Genomic DNA, 17,254 nt, shown 5'->3' on the forward strand with positions numbered 1-17,254 from the left:
GATTATTATAGTAAATTCCCAATCATACGGAAAATGAATGGGATCGCCACAAGCAACATGGTCATATCAACAATGAAGCAGATATTTTCAGAACATGGTATTCCCACCAGAGTTATTAGTGATAACGGACCACAGTACTCCAATGAAGCATTTAAAGAATTTGCTCAACAATGGCAATTCGATCATATCACATCATCTCCAAGGTTTCCTAAATCAAATGGTTTTATTGAACAACAGATTCAAACCATTAAAAGAACAATAGTCAAAGCAAAGCAAGCAAGAAATGTTAACCTTGCAATGTTGTGTTTAAGAACAACGCCCATCAGCCACAAACTTCCAAGCCCAGCTGAACTTCTAAACAGTCGCATCATGAAATCGAACCTGATTACAAAAATCACGAAGCACAGATTTCCCAACCGTGACCATATCCACGAAGAACTAAAGCACAGACAGGATATACAAAAACCTATCACGACAAAACAGCCCATGACTTACCAGCACTTGTCCCTGGAAAACACGTACGTATGTGGGATAACCAAACTGGAAAATGGAAACCAGCAACAATTCTCAGCAAATGTAGAGAACCTAGATCTTACATCCTCAAATTGCCAGATGGATCGTCAAAAAGACGTAACAGAGTCCATATCAGAGCAGATGGAAAAGCAACCCATAAACATGTTCACCTCAGTGACCAAACCCAATCTCAATCTGGACTCCCTAACACAAGCATCTCAAACCAAATAAACACTAAGAAACACGCACCAAACATAACAAGACATGGCCGTGAAATCCATAGGCCAAACAGATTTAAACAATAAATATCTGAACAATGTGTACTACTTTTCTTCCTTCTGGTAAGGGGGATGTAGTGTTATCATAGAACTACTTTCATACGCGTAACAAGTAAATCATGGCGTATGAATATTGATGTCAACCGCCTAATACATACGTATTCGACAACATGGCGTAGACCTCTACACACGTACATTCATTCTCTCTTCTTATGTAAATATGTCAATAAAGTTCTATATTAAATAAAACCACAACTTGGTTATCAATTACTTATAACAATAAACATAAACTAACGACAATAGGCGGTTAGGGTTAGAATATATGCGGTTAGCAAGGCGTCTTATAATTGGTAAAAGGAAAGCAACTTAGTCTTACTAGCATTTCCACTACGGCCTGGAGGTCATTTTCTAACGATTCTGCCATTGTCTTAGATTTATGTACATCCGTTCTTCCCTCATGCATGTTATATAGCATTGTATCATTAGCACATATACCCATTTCGGGCACAACATTATCAGGGAGGCTGTTTATGAATATTAGGAATAATAGTGGCCAAATATCGACCCCTGAGGTTCTCCTGCATTAATGTTATGCTGCTTAGATGTACGTCCACCAATAACAACTCCAATGGTCCTGTTGTCTAAGAAGGATCTAATTATATTTAGGATACGTCCAGTTATACTGTACGATATAATTGCTCTCTAATTAAAGGGAAGGTGCTACGAATATAAACTTCAAACCCGTGCATATTTCTATCCAAATCCTTACGGCAGAGAGAGAGAGAGAGAGAGAGAGAGAGAGAGAGAGTAAGAGAGAGAGGGAGAGAGAGGGAGAGAGAGAGAGAGAGAGAAAGATGTATCCTGTCATGTTTTTATAGTGGATTAAGGAGTCTAAATTTGTCTCATTAAATGCTAACATATCCAGAGAGTTTACTAATATGTCAGACTCTACATCATCTAAGTTACTTCTAAGTTCACGGATATTTGTAAAAGCGAACCTCAAGGGATGACGTGAATTGGTTTTCTTTGGGTGTATATAAATATATTCGATTCAAGGAAAGCCTGTTTCACAAAGTCCCTTTTGGTTTTGTAGTTCAAATCAATACATAAACTTGTATTTAGGCGATTTCGTCATCATTCGCCAAAATCCTAGATTGAAACGAACCATATTTTGCAACGTCTATTTGAGTTCCTGTAATTCGAGCAACCACGCTAATCTGTATTAAAGCGATTTCGTTATCATCTGAAACAAATCATATTTCGCAATGCCCATTTCGATCCTTCACAATAAATGGAAAATCTGGAATCATTGTTGCCACTGTTCAGTCACCTCTTTATGAGTTATCTTGATATAACTCCCTATCATTTTACTTCATATATATATATATATATATATATATATATATATATATATGAACATTATTTTCCAACATGATAATACCTCCTGCTCACACTGCTAAAGTAAAAAAAAAATGTGTTTCTGATAATTCAATTGATGCGATATTTTGGCAAGGTGAAAACCTCAATTTAAACCAAATCTCGTGCATTGGCCGGAAGAACTTTTTCGAACAATGACAAACTGTGTGAAGCTGTGCAAAGCGAATGGAATAGCATCTCCTTTTCACAGTGTTCCACCTTGATTGATCTTTTAAAGAAATCAAAATGGAATGCGATCTGATTCTAAGCATTTATTAAAGTAATTGTCTTGTTCTGTGTTATTAGTCTCGTTTAAGTTTCCTTGTTCAATTGTTCTTTGTTCAATATAGCATTTAGTGCAATAAAATATATGAAATTTGTTTGGCCCACGAGTATATATATATATATATATATATATATATATATATATATATATATATATATATATATAGAGAGAGAGAGAGAGAGAGAGAGAGAGAGAGAGAGAGCGCGATATATATATATATAAAATTAGGTGAGGATTTAATTCCGAATTTATTTCAAACGACGGCAGAGGTCAAAGGTGGTTGTCTAACTTGCTAATTGCTTTCTCGCTCTTTCCTTACCACTTAAAACGATTTCAAGATTAAGGAAGCGCGTGCTTTACCCGCAAGCTTTTACATTACAAGATGAAGTACACACATATATATATACTTAAAAATAAACCAATATATTCTTTATAATAGAGTATATAATCCGACACAGCGATTTCTGACAAGTAAAAACATTGTATTCCGACAACTTTCTCCAGATGCGATTACTGCTACAAGCATAATTTCGCTGTTGTTTGCTTTTTATATTGTGTGATACACCCGGAGTCGACTACTTAATTTGAAACATTGGATTGTGCATTCCTTCTTCGGATTGCTCATTTACTCAGACACTTCGCGACCATTTCCCGTGGTACTTATCGATATTACAATAATAATAATAATAATAATAATAATAATAATAATAATAATAATAATAATAATAATGATAATAATAATGAAGAAAGGATGAGGATGATAAATGATGAAAATAACGATAAGGAACCAAGAGCAGAAGAAATTAAAAATGGAAACGGAGAATGTTAACAAGCTTCTCCCACACATCCCAACAGACACAATCACAGACTAAAACAACTTAATTTACGCAGGCGCCAAAATGGTAAGTATGAATTTCACATCAGAAAAACAATCGGGGAAAAGTGGACCGACAAAACCTGGATGGGAAATAAGATTAGAAACTCAAATACACAAACATAAAAAAGAAGCCAAAATCATCAACAAGAAGAAAGCAATATGGAGAAGATGGAATACTGGAAATGTGAATGGTAAGGAGAGCCTAAACAAGAAACACGAAGAACTGGACCAAAAAATAAAAGCAAAAGAAGGTAGATTGAGACGATATAAATATAAATCTGAACAATGCAAACAAAAGCAGGGCATTTGAAAACAATGAAAGCTAATTCTACCAAAATGTGAACGGAGGAAAAACAAAAACAGAACAACCAAATCCGACAGAAACAAAACTCTACTGGAATAAAATATGGCAAGAACGACGAGATCACAATAGAAATACTAAATGGCTGAAAGACATGAAAGAAGAGTTACAACAATTAGAAGAAGGAACAATGAATGAAATCAACAAGGAAACCCTAAAGAAAACCATAGGAAAAATGGCCAAACTGGAGAAGACCAAGGCACGACGAGAAACACGCATACTGGTTCCAAAAATTCACAACCTTACATGAGAGGCTAGCCCAAAACCTAAGAAGATGTATACAAGAAACAAGCGTGCCAGATTGGATGACAAAAGGTAGAACCGCACAGCTACAGAAGGACACAGAGAAAGGAACTGCCCCATCAACTATAGGCCGATCACGGGGAAAATACTGACAACACAACCGAGGGAACAAATCTAACACGCCCTGAATAATCGTGGACTCCTTCCCGAGGAACAGAAATGATGCCAAAAAGGAAAAAGAGAAACACATGATCTGGTATATATAGATCAAAAAATCCGAAAGGGGGTAAAAAGAAAGAGAAAGAATTTAGCCATGGCATGGGTCGGCTAAAAAAAAACGTAAGACAGGATCGCCGAAGCATTGATAATAGAATGCTTAAAATGTATAAAATACCAAGCGGGATAACCAGCGTAAGAGAAAATACAATGAGAACATGGAGACTGGAATTGACAGCTAAGAGACTACACATGGGAGAAATCAGCATACAAAGAGTCATTTCCAAGGAGATTCACTATCACCATTACTGTTCATCATAGTCATGATGCTCCTGAACAGTATTCTGAGAAAGTGCCAAGCCGGGTACAAGTTCTCTAACACAGAGGAAAAAATGAACCACCTGATGTACATGGTCGATTTGAAACTTTTTGCAAGGACTGAAAAGGAGCTAGAGACATTAATTAACACTACCAGAATTTTCAGCCAGGATATCCAAATGGAATTTGGAATGGGAAAGTGCACACTACTAAGAAAAGGAAAACTGGAAACGACAGAAGGCATGGAATTACTCAACCAAACGGAGATGAGGGCACCAGGGAAACAAGACGAATATAAATACTTGTGAATTCTGGAAGCGGACACCATCAAAGCAGCAGAAATGAAAGAGAGAATTGGAGAGGAATACCTCAGGAGAACAAGAAAACTTCTGGAAACGAAATTATATAGCAGAAACCTAATAAAAGGTATAAATACATGGTCAGTATCACTAGTAAGGCACTCCGGACCGTTTATAGGGTGGACAAAAGAAGAACTGAGACAACTCGATCAGAAGACCAGGAAACTCATGACCATGTACAATACACTACACCCAAAGAGTCATATTGACAGACTCTACGTGAAAGGGAAAGACGGCGGCAGAGGACTGGTCACCATAGAAGACTGTGTGAATGCCACAAAAAAAAAAAAAAGAACTAGAAAAATACACAATGCAAAATACTGAAAGGATAATTATGGCAGCGAGAGACACTGAAAAAATTAAAAAAATAACTGAAAACAGAGAGACAAATGACAAAACAAGAAAAGAAAAATTGGAAGAGAAACAACTACACAGAAGATTCATAAGAATGGCAAAAGATGAGAATAACGAAAACACTTGGACATGGATGCAAAAAGGATATATAAACTGAGAAACTGAATCCCTCATAAATGCAGCACAAGATAATTCGATAAGAACCAACCATATCAAAGCAAAGATCGATAAAACACAAGAAAAAAAGCAAATGCAGACTCTGTGCGCAAAGAGACGAAACGATAAACCATATAAGTGAATGCAGCAAACTGGCACAAAAGGAATACAAAAACAGGCACGACCAAGTGGGGAGGGAAGTACACTGGGAATTATGCAAACAACTGCATTTTGAACGTTCAGAAAAATGGTACAAGCATAAGCCCGCAAAAGGAGAACCACAGAATCCTATGGGACATGGACATGCAGACGGACAAACCCACCAAGCAAGAAGATTAGATGTAATAATTAAAAAGAAAGAAAAATCCTGTCAAATCATAGATTTTGCTGTCCCAGCTGACCACAGGCTGAGTATGAAAGAAAGGAGAAACGGAGCAAATACACAGAGTTAGCCAGAAAGTTAAAAGGGATTTGGATGATGAAGAAAATCAAAATTACACCTATAATAGTAGAAGCACTACTACTAGGAGAAAACCTTGGAAAAAATATATCAGTTTCAGTTTTCTTTATTATTATTATTATTATTATTATTATTATTATTATTATTATTATTATTATTATTATTATTATTATAAAATTAAACATAATAAACACAATTTTCATTCTAAGAAATAAACACCTTTTAAGCTAATGTCAAATTTCCTGTTACTAAATCTAATAGGCTAATAGACACGAATATATGCTGATATATTCAGGGTTTTCCTAATTTGAAATATTCGTATTAATATATCTATTATTGACATGTTGCTTTATTCATGGGCCTGGTATACCAAATATCAAGATTGGTATGATATAATGTATATATGCATTTAATCATTTCATGTAATAAAAAGGAACGAAACGAACTGAAACTTTAGTAAAACGAATTTGAGAATAGAGATGCAATAATAATAATAATAATAATAATAATAATAATAATAATAATAATAATAATAATACTAATAATAATAATAATAAGACAAAAAAGATTAAAGAGAAGAAATAGAAGAAACATGTGACGAAATATCAATCTTATGTTAATTTCATCAAATCCCTGGCAAATCTAATGCAATGACCGTTTTATCTTTTTTTAAAAACGATAATCAAGATGACAGCATCGAATTATTGGCTCCATATTGAATTTCGGTAAATTCTTGGTTCTCAATTTTTTAGAGCAACTTCCTTGACGTTTAGAAATGTCTGATTCTTCAAACGCTTTGAGTCGCGTGAAGGCAAAATCAGCGAAGAACAACTACAAAATATTTAATAATTATTGCGATGGAATTCAATTAATTCATCTGTCGACGCCTTCCGCTTTTTCCTATATGAAATTTCTCAGAATTAACTAATGTGAAGAATTTTTGTCGTACATTATTCATTTATTAGCAGAACAGGTGGAAATTCCACGGTGTCTTCTATATCAATCTGTATAATTTACTGTTCGTAATAATATTCCATTTGATATGATAAAATTCGGTAAGGATCTAGAACCTGACTCAAGTGGCGTCGACATTTTCGAGCAGTTTACGTTAAGCAGCAGGAAAGTTGGCGAAAAAAGCCGACGCAAACACTGCCAGGCGATGAATTCAAAACATTGAAAATAAAACTTGCACACAGATTTACTGTGAGTTTAATAAGATAAAAAAATATTTATATTTTTCCGAGAAAACTGTATTTAATTATCGTCTACGTACAGCTGATTGGCTAATCGCGTCGGGCATTTTCCTGCTGCATTTGCGATAGTTTCCGTAAACTGTAGAAAGATGCTGATACAACCTTGGGTTAGGTTCTTGATCAACACTTAAAATTCATTCAGGGGTAAATATTATTAAGAAATATATTACCTTTTCTGCTTTTCTAAAAATAATTACTGTTGTTAGCTAAATAATCTTTAAATATAAAAATGTCTGTTCATAAGACCCATTCATCTCATGAAAAATCACTTTAAAACGTGCAAATATACACGATGAAAGCGAAATTCAAACAAATGCACACAAAGTGACGAATAGAATTCCCCAAAAGAACCTTTTTAGAGATTTTGAAATAGTGCGTGAATGTCTGAAATCTAGTACTAAAATACAACAGATTTCGAGAATCATGTATCGACTTCGTTAGAACGTTAAAATTGTCATCCTAGAAAAGTGACATGATTACATTTCTGTTTGATGAAAATCATTTTTCTTTTTCTTTTTTGCAGATCATCTACTAGTTGGCCAGTTGTGTACAACTCCCAAGCGCGATAGGAGCATTCTATCATGTCTAAAAGTGACACAATGTTCAATGAGTGAGACCGGAGATGTGCCCTGTACAACTCATGCTTTCTACCGATCAAAGTTGTGATAGCAGGACCATTGCCAGCACCTTCAAAATACAAATCCGGACGGTTAACGCTTGAAGGCACAGCTCAACGAAGTTTTCAACACGGTTATTGTCTTTTGTGTGGTTTTAAGAGAGGGTCACTACATGTTTCCTCACATCTTCGAAGTCAGCTTGAAAGTCAACACCAAAGTGTTCTTGGATGTGTTGGAGAGTGTGATGATCCCCTGCTGCAATCAGGTGTTTGTTAGCAAACCCTTGATGTGGCAGCAGGTCTCGGCGCCCGGCCACAAGTCTAAAGAGACCCAGGATTGGCTTCAGAAGAAGTACTATGACTTTAGACCTTTCTTTCACTGGCTCCCTCCTCTCCCGACCTGAACCTGCATGACTTCTTCGTTTGATCATATGTCGAACATGACCTCCCACAACACCAAAGCTAGTCTGATCGCCACTGAGCTTGTGGAAAAAGCATGCTCCCAATTACGAACCTGTATCGAGGCGGTGATTGAAGCTGAAAGCGGCTAAATTGATTAAATGTCAGTTCTACTACATAATCAAGTTACCTGAATTGATTTCTTCCATAAAAGGTTTTAAAAGAAAGCTATAGTGTAATTTTTTATGGCGACAAATTTATCGTTCCACACTGAAGAATACTCCATCTACAACACAAAATACAAAAAGAAAAGAAGACCAATGCATCTACTTTATGTTAGTGGAAAGCGTCTTCTTAATAATGTCGCTAATTTTATCTTTTACCAATGAAGACCTGCCTCGGGATTTTATCTACAACCACTGCATTAATTAGGCATGCTTTTGCGACAAAACACGTTTATCTACATACTGCTATTATTTTAATCAAAAATATCAAACAATCAAAGATCTACAATATAAAATTCACATACATAGGTACATATCAACTAAATTGTGCCAAATCTGGCATCAAACGTTTTTGACATGCCTTATGTAAACATTACCACCGCCTAAACTAAAAAAATATGAATAACTATAGACTTCAAAATATTGGGAAGAAATGCAATTAATCTGGCAGGAAATCCACCATGAAGCCGGTTGTATCAAGGCGAATCATGCTACTACTACTACTACTACTACTACTACTACTACTGCTGCTGCTGCTACTACTACTACTACTATTAACTAATAACATTGATAATACTATCACTTATAATAAGCACTTACATCCTCTAAAGCTACTGGCATAATAGATTGGAGTATACTTTAGCCGCTAAAACTAAACATTTGTACGTATATGCTCCAATAGCGTAATTGCACTAAATTCATAATGAAGAACGCTTGAGAATGTAGGTCTATCATAGAGGTGATACAGATTTTAATAATATTACTACTACTGCTACTATTACTTCACATATCCCATTGTCTGCTTGTATGAAGAGTACTAACAAGTACTTCTCTCTTTTCTGACTTGCGCGATTGTTACTCAACCTGAAAATGTCGGTATGCATATCGTCTAGTATTTCTTGTTTGCCTTATATTGTTCTCACACTGCCCCTTGCCATGCTATCATGACCATTTCTGTTGATCAGTTGACGTCTTCACGCTGATTCTTTTTTTTTTAACCCAGAGGAATTCGTAGAAGCCATTTTGTATGCTGTGTTTTCTCCCGGACGTCCTCAGTGGTGATATGATATATGCAAGAGAGGACGAAGAGTTTATAAAAAGTACGCACACATGTCTTTCTTAAGTTTATTATGGAAGAATTATGATCTTTTGAGTTCATTAGTGGTTCGTGGGCCAGCGCATAATTTATATTACGAGCTGTCTCGGCAGCTCTTCTGCTTAGTTTGAGCTGGAACAAGCAAATCGTGTAGATTTGAATTTTGTCCATGCAGTCGAAAAGCCTACAGAAAAATGAATTAAGAGATTGAGAACGATAAATAACAACACGATTCGATAGTGCGAAAAACTCTCTTCAAAATGATATATGACATGGCTATATATCTTAATGAATTAATTTAGAAAGTATATATAAAAGTAACATATGTGAGAAAACAATATTGTCTTTGCACCAACCTAATATTAATGGGAGTACAATGTTAATGTCATTTGAAATGATTCTGTAAAGCTTTTCAAGTTGGACACCTAATCACGTATGACTAAAACGTTTGAAGTTGTCAGCGATTTCCTGTTTTCCTATTCACTTTGATATATGCAGATGTCGCAAGTGTACTGCCAGTTTGCTTTTATCTACAGCGATATATGTGTCACGGGATGTAGAGATCTTGTCAAGCCATCACTAATCTGGCAAATACCTATTGATTCCCTGCTGCATCATCGAAGTCATCCATAAAGTTTTTGTTTGCTAAAAGCCAATTGCATATGTTTTCTTGGTCTTATCTGGATGTCGGATGGGTTTTCGAGTTTCAGACTGGAATTTGGAGATAAATTTGTGATACATGTAGTATACCCGTTTCCCTTGGGTTCCAGAGTATCTCCAAGGAAATGCGTATTGCGTAAATAACTTTTAATGATGTCTCTGGCGGGTACCGTATGCTTAGTTGTAGTAGTAATAGCGTACTTTTAACTTATGGACCTTAACACATCAAAACCCTAAAGATGTAACACGGAGGGATGTACTATGAAAGTATTCAAAAAGTACGGCAAATTGATCTGCCAGTTTAAACCTGAATATCCAAAATAAATCAGCTATCTAAAGCGACCAATAAAAAATATGCAGGCACAAGTCATTTGTAATATTTAACGAAATATATTATTGAAATTTGTTGCCGATATATATATATATATATATATATATATATATATATATATATATATATATATACTAGCAATCGGTGCCCGGCGTTGCCCAGGTGTTTTGAAGTGTATGCTGAGGAGAAAAAAAAAAGGTCAATTTTTTTAAACTTTGACCCCTATTATGAGCTCTTAACATTTATTGTTTAGGGATCAAGTAAAGTTAATAAGTTAGATCCATGTCCAAGGAATCTATATATAAAATATCACATGTTCAGACCTTAAATTGTAGGAGAAGTTTGGTAGAGTTCTCAAAGGTCTAATTGTTGAATATTGACCACTTAATCGCCAAATTTCTGTCGAAAACCTATCACATCGATTTTCCCAAATCTCAGTACCCTGTATATCAAATTTCGAATCTGTAGGCTTAAAATTGACAGAGTTTTAGCGTAGGGAAATGCACACAGACACACACAGACACACACAGACACTATCACTTATGCATATATATAAACATAAACATCATATATATTAGGATAATAGTACGCCATATATATAACAAAAGACCATTATTTACTGAAGTGAAAGGAAAACCCGGGGGAACTTTACCCAAAAATAAATCTATATTTTTTTGTGTGTAATGATAGTCTGGTACTTATACAGTTTAGTGACGACATTAAAAAATGGAAATATTGAAAAAAAAATTTTATTGTACGTAACTGTTATAGACTGAAGTTCTCCGAAAAAAAATTTCACTTCATTTGATCAAGTAGTTTTTTTTTTACAGCGAAAAACAATGATTTATCACGGCTACGTCAACGTGGCCATTTTGGAAATGTTATTGCAGGGCCAGGAATTCCCCAAGGGCAGGTAACTGCCGTACATAGCAGAATACCTCCATTTTAGGTCAATCTAGCCCTTTTTCCCCCACCAGAATGAGATTTTTTTTTTTTTGCGAAGACAGATGCCATTTTTTGGGTTTTTTTTTAATTTGTAACAGAAGTAAATAAACGAAGTTTCGAAGTTATCCATGCATGTCCAACTGAGCATGTTTCGAAAATAATCTCGTATAAAAATTCTTCAATTCTTTGCATTCTTCAATTTCTTTGCATATTCAATAGTATTCTTATTTAAAAAAAAAAAAAACGCAAAAAAATTGCAGATTTAAAAAAAAAAAAAAAAGAAAAAAAAAACGTAAAAAAATTGCAGATGTGTTGTGCGCATCTCAATATGGCGAGAAAAAAAGGCTAGATTGCGAAGTTTGGCCTAAAATGGAGGTATTCTGCTAGGTACATTTTCAAAAGGGCCACGTTGACGTCGTCGTGATAAATAATTGTTTTTCGCTGTAAGAACAAAAGTACTTGATCAAATGAAGTGAAATTTTTTTTCGGAGAACTTCAGTCTATAACAGTTACGTATAATAAATTTTTTTTTCAATATTTCCATTTTTTAATGTCGTCACTAAACTGTATAAGTATCAAAAAGAAAATACAACTTTATACAAATTCCCTATTAGTTTTTTTTTTCGGTTCTCTTATACGATGATCATCTTTATTTAACTATTACGTGTAATTATATTCATACAGATATTCTATATGATTTATATTTGCGTAATATTTGCGTAGAAATGAAGAAAATCAAATTTACTGTGTATTTATCGTGTTGCCATAACAACGTGACGTAGCCAAGGACGGTAGTGGACGTGAGTGTGTGTGCGTGGGTGCGCGTGTTTTGTTTCGTATCTTATCAACTTCTTCGAATCTATGTGTACAGTAATACAAACCCGTTTTTCGAGCTGAATAAATGTGTTACATTGAATAAAAACACGAAAAATATATCCAGTTTGGTAGAAAAGTAACTTATCTTGCCTTTGATAACATTTATTTGTTATATATTTGTTTTTTGACAACTTTTTCGAATCTATGTGTACAGTAATACAAACCCGAAATGAAAAGACCACGAGGGAACGCGCGTTTTACATAAAAATAAGTATTTTTAAATTTTATCTTTCTAGCTTTAAAAGAAGTTTAAAAATTTTATCAGCCGGCATAATTTATTTTTAAATATTGAAAAATTTCAGGAAAATTAATTTTTGCTAGATTTTCAAAACATTGTTTTCGTGTTGTGTACGTGTCTGCGGCTAGCAGAATGGCGGCCGTGGATGTCGTAGGTTGGATTGTAAGATTGTGTAAGATTCGTATTTTTTTAATTTGTAAATAAACAAGTTAGAAAAAAATTAAACCCTTCCAAGATGGACAATAAATAAAGCCATAATATTTTATGGTAAAATTAAGAGCCTACGAACCATAGTTTTTTAGGAGATGTGATTATTGGATTAACCAATCAGAAATCGTCTGTGGCACACACATCTCTGTTTATATATATATATATATATATATATATATATATATATATATATATATATATATATATCACACACACACACACACGCACACACACACATATATATATATGGTAAGTTATGAAAATATATATGCCAATTAAGCTACACAGAATAATCCGCGTTTCATTCCGCATAAGCCTAACGAATTCTCGCGAGAATGAAACGCAGAATATTCTGTGTAGCTTAATGGCCACATATATTTTTATAACTTACTATCTAGCTCTACCTATCTATTGAGCACTGTTGAAGTAAATACTGAAAATACGTATAAAATTATATCTTCGTATATTAATTTATGTGATTAAGTGAAGTAATCATATATATATATATATATATAATATATGAGCAAACAGTTAATGAAACATATTAAAAACACTTTGAAATGAATTAAAAACATATTTAATTTGAAAAGGAAACACTAGATAAATGGATAGTCCTTAATCCGCGGAGTTTCGAAGAAATACTCTCCTTCTCATCAGAGGGTAGGAATTAGCAAAATGCAGGATCGGATTTTGCATGTAGAAGTATTTGATGAAACAACAAATAAGTCAAAGACCTTACTTAAAAACAAAATAAGTTAATCAGAGGGAATACGGTAAAGAAAAAGGTGATTACACATTAATGGATAGTCTAGTGGAAGATAAAAAATCCAGTGACGGTAAAATCCAAATGTAAACTTCAAGAAAGTTAAAAAAATTTCCATTTGTACAAGTATATATATATATATATATATATATATATATATATATATATATATATATGCTGTGTATGCAAAATCAAGAATTCAAAAAAGGTGTTGATGGCAACAAAAAGTGCATTTCAATTTTAGGCGACAATTGTTTCAATATCCAGTTCGACAAATTCAAGCATTATATCGCTTGAAAATTTTCAGAAACCAGCATTTCTTCAGACTTTATGAATAAACACACTTTTGGCAATAGAGCATTTTTTGAAGATAAGGAAAAAAGTGGGAAATCCCTAACAAGAAAAGTATGCGAAAAACATTTACCTCGTCAGTGGTTACGGAAAAGCCCATTTAATATATATACTAGCTGTACCCTGCCACGCATTGCTGTGGCTCAAATTGTCGCAATGGAAAAAGTATTAAAATCAGAAAAACCATATTTCTTAGAGGTTTAATTTTCCATTTCGTATGCGTACACAGTTTTTGTTGTTCTATTTTCTTAGCTGATATAGAGAGTTTCTAGTTTGGTGACTCTTGAACACATAACATAAACTGTCCATGTGAAAAAACAGTCAGTGTGTAATTGTAAGCCACACAATTGTAAAGATTGTTTCCCCGAGCTTTGTTTTGCAAACGACAATAAAACTGGAAAGTGCAATTTCCTAACGTGTAATGATGTATCTGGTGGAATCATACGAATGCGTGGAATGAATATATATTCACCTGTAAAAGATCTTGTTAAGATTGCTGTTTCTATGATATTATTTGTTAATTGTTTTACTGCAAACTATGTGCCATTGCAAAGCTTGGATTGGTTTATATTTCCCAACATGATAATTAGTACGCCAATTTTCAGTTGCAGTACATGCGGTTGCATCTCTGGCAATATAGCTGTTGGATAATTAACCACTTTATCTGATTCCACAACAGTGTCGATGGATTTGTATTTGACTACCTCACTTGGAATTTTACGTTGAATAATAACGTTAACTTTGTGGACATCTTTGTATTGAGCTGCAATAATAACTCGGTCACTCAGTCAAGTAGAATTCGTATAATTAATTTGAATATCTGCAAAAACCTTTTAAACTAACTCTTTTTTGATGTAATAAAATTACAGAAGTTAGGAGTCAAGAAGTTCGCCCTAAACTCGGACCAGCTAGCGCTTTTCCGTACCCAATTTCCCACAAGTGATGGGAAAATTTCTGTGCCGATCGAGCAGTCTGCAACTGGACACGCATATTTTGAGTTCAGTTTAATGTCTTCACATAGAGTATTTGAGGAAAGCATTTTTTCATCTGCTGGTGTTGATTGAGGAATTACAGGTAACATTTGTCTGAAATCTCCTACAAGTAATATTACTGTATTCCCAAATGGTCTGACATTGCCACGCAAATCTTGCAAGGATCAACCAAGAGCCTCAAGTGATTTTTTTTCGTACCATTGTGCATTCATCCTGAACACTAAGTTTGCATTTCTGCAGTATTTTTCCTCATACTGGATGTTTTGGAGATGTCGAACATGAGATCTTTGAGAAATTGATTTTTTCAAAGTAGAATAAATAGTTCTACTTGGTAGCAAGGTCGCAGGTATCCCGTATGCAGCAAGAGCTAATGCTATGTCATTTTGTCACCGAATGTCTGTCAAAATAAATTTAATTAGAAAGGGTTTATCAGTTACTCCTAGTGCTGTTCAAGGTAGCAGCAATTTCCAAATAACTTCTATGCTCACAGTCAGTAAATTAGGTGACTAAAATAGGATTTATCCATGTTTTGACAATTTATTCACTGTAATTAATTCAGGAGACTAAAATAGGATGAGGGATTATAGATGGACAGATAGAGAGGAAGATATATAGAAAAGAGAATGTGAGAGGGAAATAGAGAAAGAGAAGGAGATAATTGATAGATAGACAGAGAGAGGGGAGAGTTAGGCACAGAGAGAGGGCGAGACAGAGGAAAGGAGAGAGATAGAGGGAGTTAGAGAGAGAAAGGGCCTCAAAGAGAGATGGAGAGGGTGATATAAAGAGAAAAATAGATTGAGAGAGGGAAAGGAAGAGATGGATGGAGAGATATATTAAAAGAGGAAGAGAGACAAAGAGGGGGAGAGAAACACCGTTTTTTTTCTCGATCAGTAGAGAAGAAATCTTTCGAGACTGAGGCAATCTTTATTTTTTGTTACTATCCAGAGTACCCTTTTTTTCAGGAACTAGATGTTCCACACATTAGAAACCGACCGGGTTATCTGTACTTTCACCTAACAAATTAATAAACAAAAGATATGGTAAAATTTGAATTTAACGTGAAAATACTGTTTTAAAAAATAGCACGATAACATAAGTACATAAGTGCCACTTTATTTTAAATATTTATTTTCCAAAGGACAGTTTTAATAGATCCACAATGATTTAAATTTTAAGTGTTGTGTAATTATTTTCTCAGCATTCAGTTCGGCAACGCTAGGAAAAGCAAAGTAAAATTTTAAATGTAGAAACATCAACAGAAAACAAAAACAAAACCTACCGTTTATTTGTATTTCTTATTAAATATTTGTAGAAAATGTCATTTTTTGTCAAATAAATAAATTTTAAGCAAGTTTTTGCAATAAATAATAAATAGCAACTTCGTTAATTTTACGACTTACCCAGTGTATTATAAACACCCCAACTTCCCCATGTTAAAAACGGCTTTCAGAATAAATACCCCAACCTTTCTATGTTAAGAATGGCGTTCAAGGTTTGTGGAAGCGGGTGTTTAATCCGAAACCTGTTTTTAACATAAGGAGGTTTGGGTGTTTATAATGCGCTGGGGCAAGTCGTAAAATGAAACAGCAACTTTCTAATTTTATTATAGTTCAGAAAAAGTTAAAACAGACTTTTTATGTAAAAACTGCCGTGAAAGAAACTAAACGTAATGTTTGATGAGTGAAAAGCCTTAAGTAAACAAAGGAATTTAAAATTTAAAAATTGGTAAGATAAACAAATGAACTTAACTTTAAAAAATAGGGGATATTTTTTTTACTTATCTTGTAATTCGAGAGTCGTGGAAACGGAAGTTACCGAAAAAAACGAGCAGTCTCGCAGAAACCACTTACGAAAAATATTTTTATTTTATTTAATATTTTTATAATTTGCAATATTAATTTATTTTAATAAAATAAAAACATTCCTCGACTCTAAGGAAAGACTGTCTGAAAATTTCAATTTAATTGGTAATGTAGAAAGTTCGTTTTATTGATAACGAACGAACTAAGAATTACATTTATATATATATATATATATATACATATAGACGGTTGACACTCAACTTGAAGCTCTGAAATAAACGATACATCCAACTTTCAATGCATTAGACAGTTAAACCAAGAGAAGTCCTTTCATGTTTAAAATATATTTTCTGGATAAATGTTATTTGGAGTCGCACTGCCAAGATGTTTTTATATCTCGGCCGTAATTACTACTTTGTTACCTTGGATATAAAGTAACGATCTCTTCGCAGGCGAATCTCTCGACTAAAATTCACTCTTCTTTTCTATCCGGTCATTAACTCAATATTATCAAAATATTTTTCGTCCGAAAATTGACCTATTTCTATTTCCTCATTATTTAACGTTTGAGGCATATATATTTTTTATTGCTTTCATTTTTATATGCTCCAAATATTTAACTTGTCTTTATTCAAACTTTTTATTATTTGTTTCAAATATT

This window comes from Euprymna scolopes, chromosome 12 (assembly GCF_053919585.1).
Source record: "Euprymna scolopes isolate OS-2025 chromosome 12, ASM5391958v1, whole genome shotgun sequence".
NCBI classification, from domain to species: Eukaryota; Metazoa; Mollusca; class Cephalopoda; order Sepiida; family Sepiolidae; genus Euprymna; species Euprymna scolopes.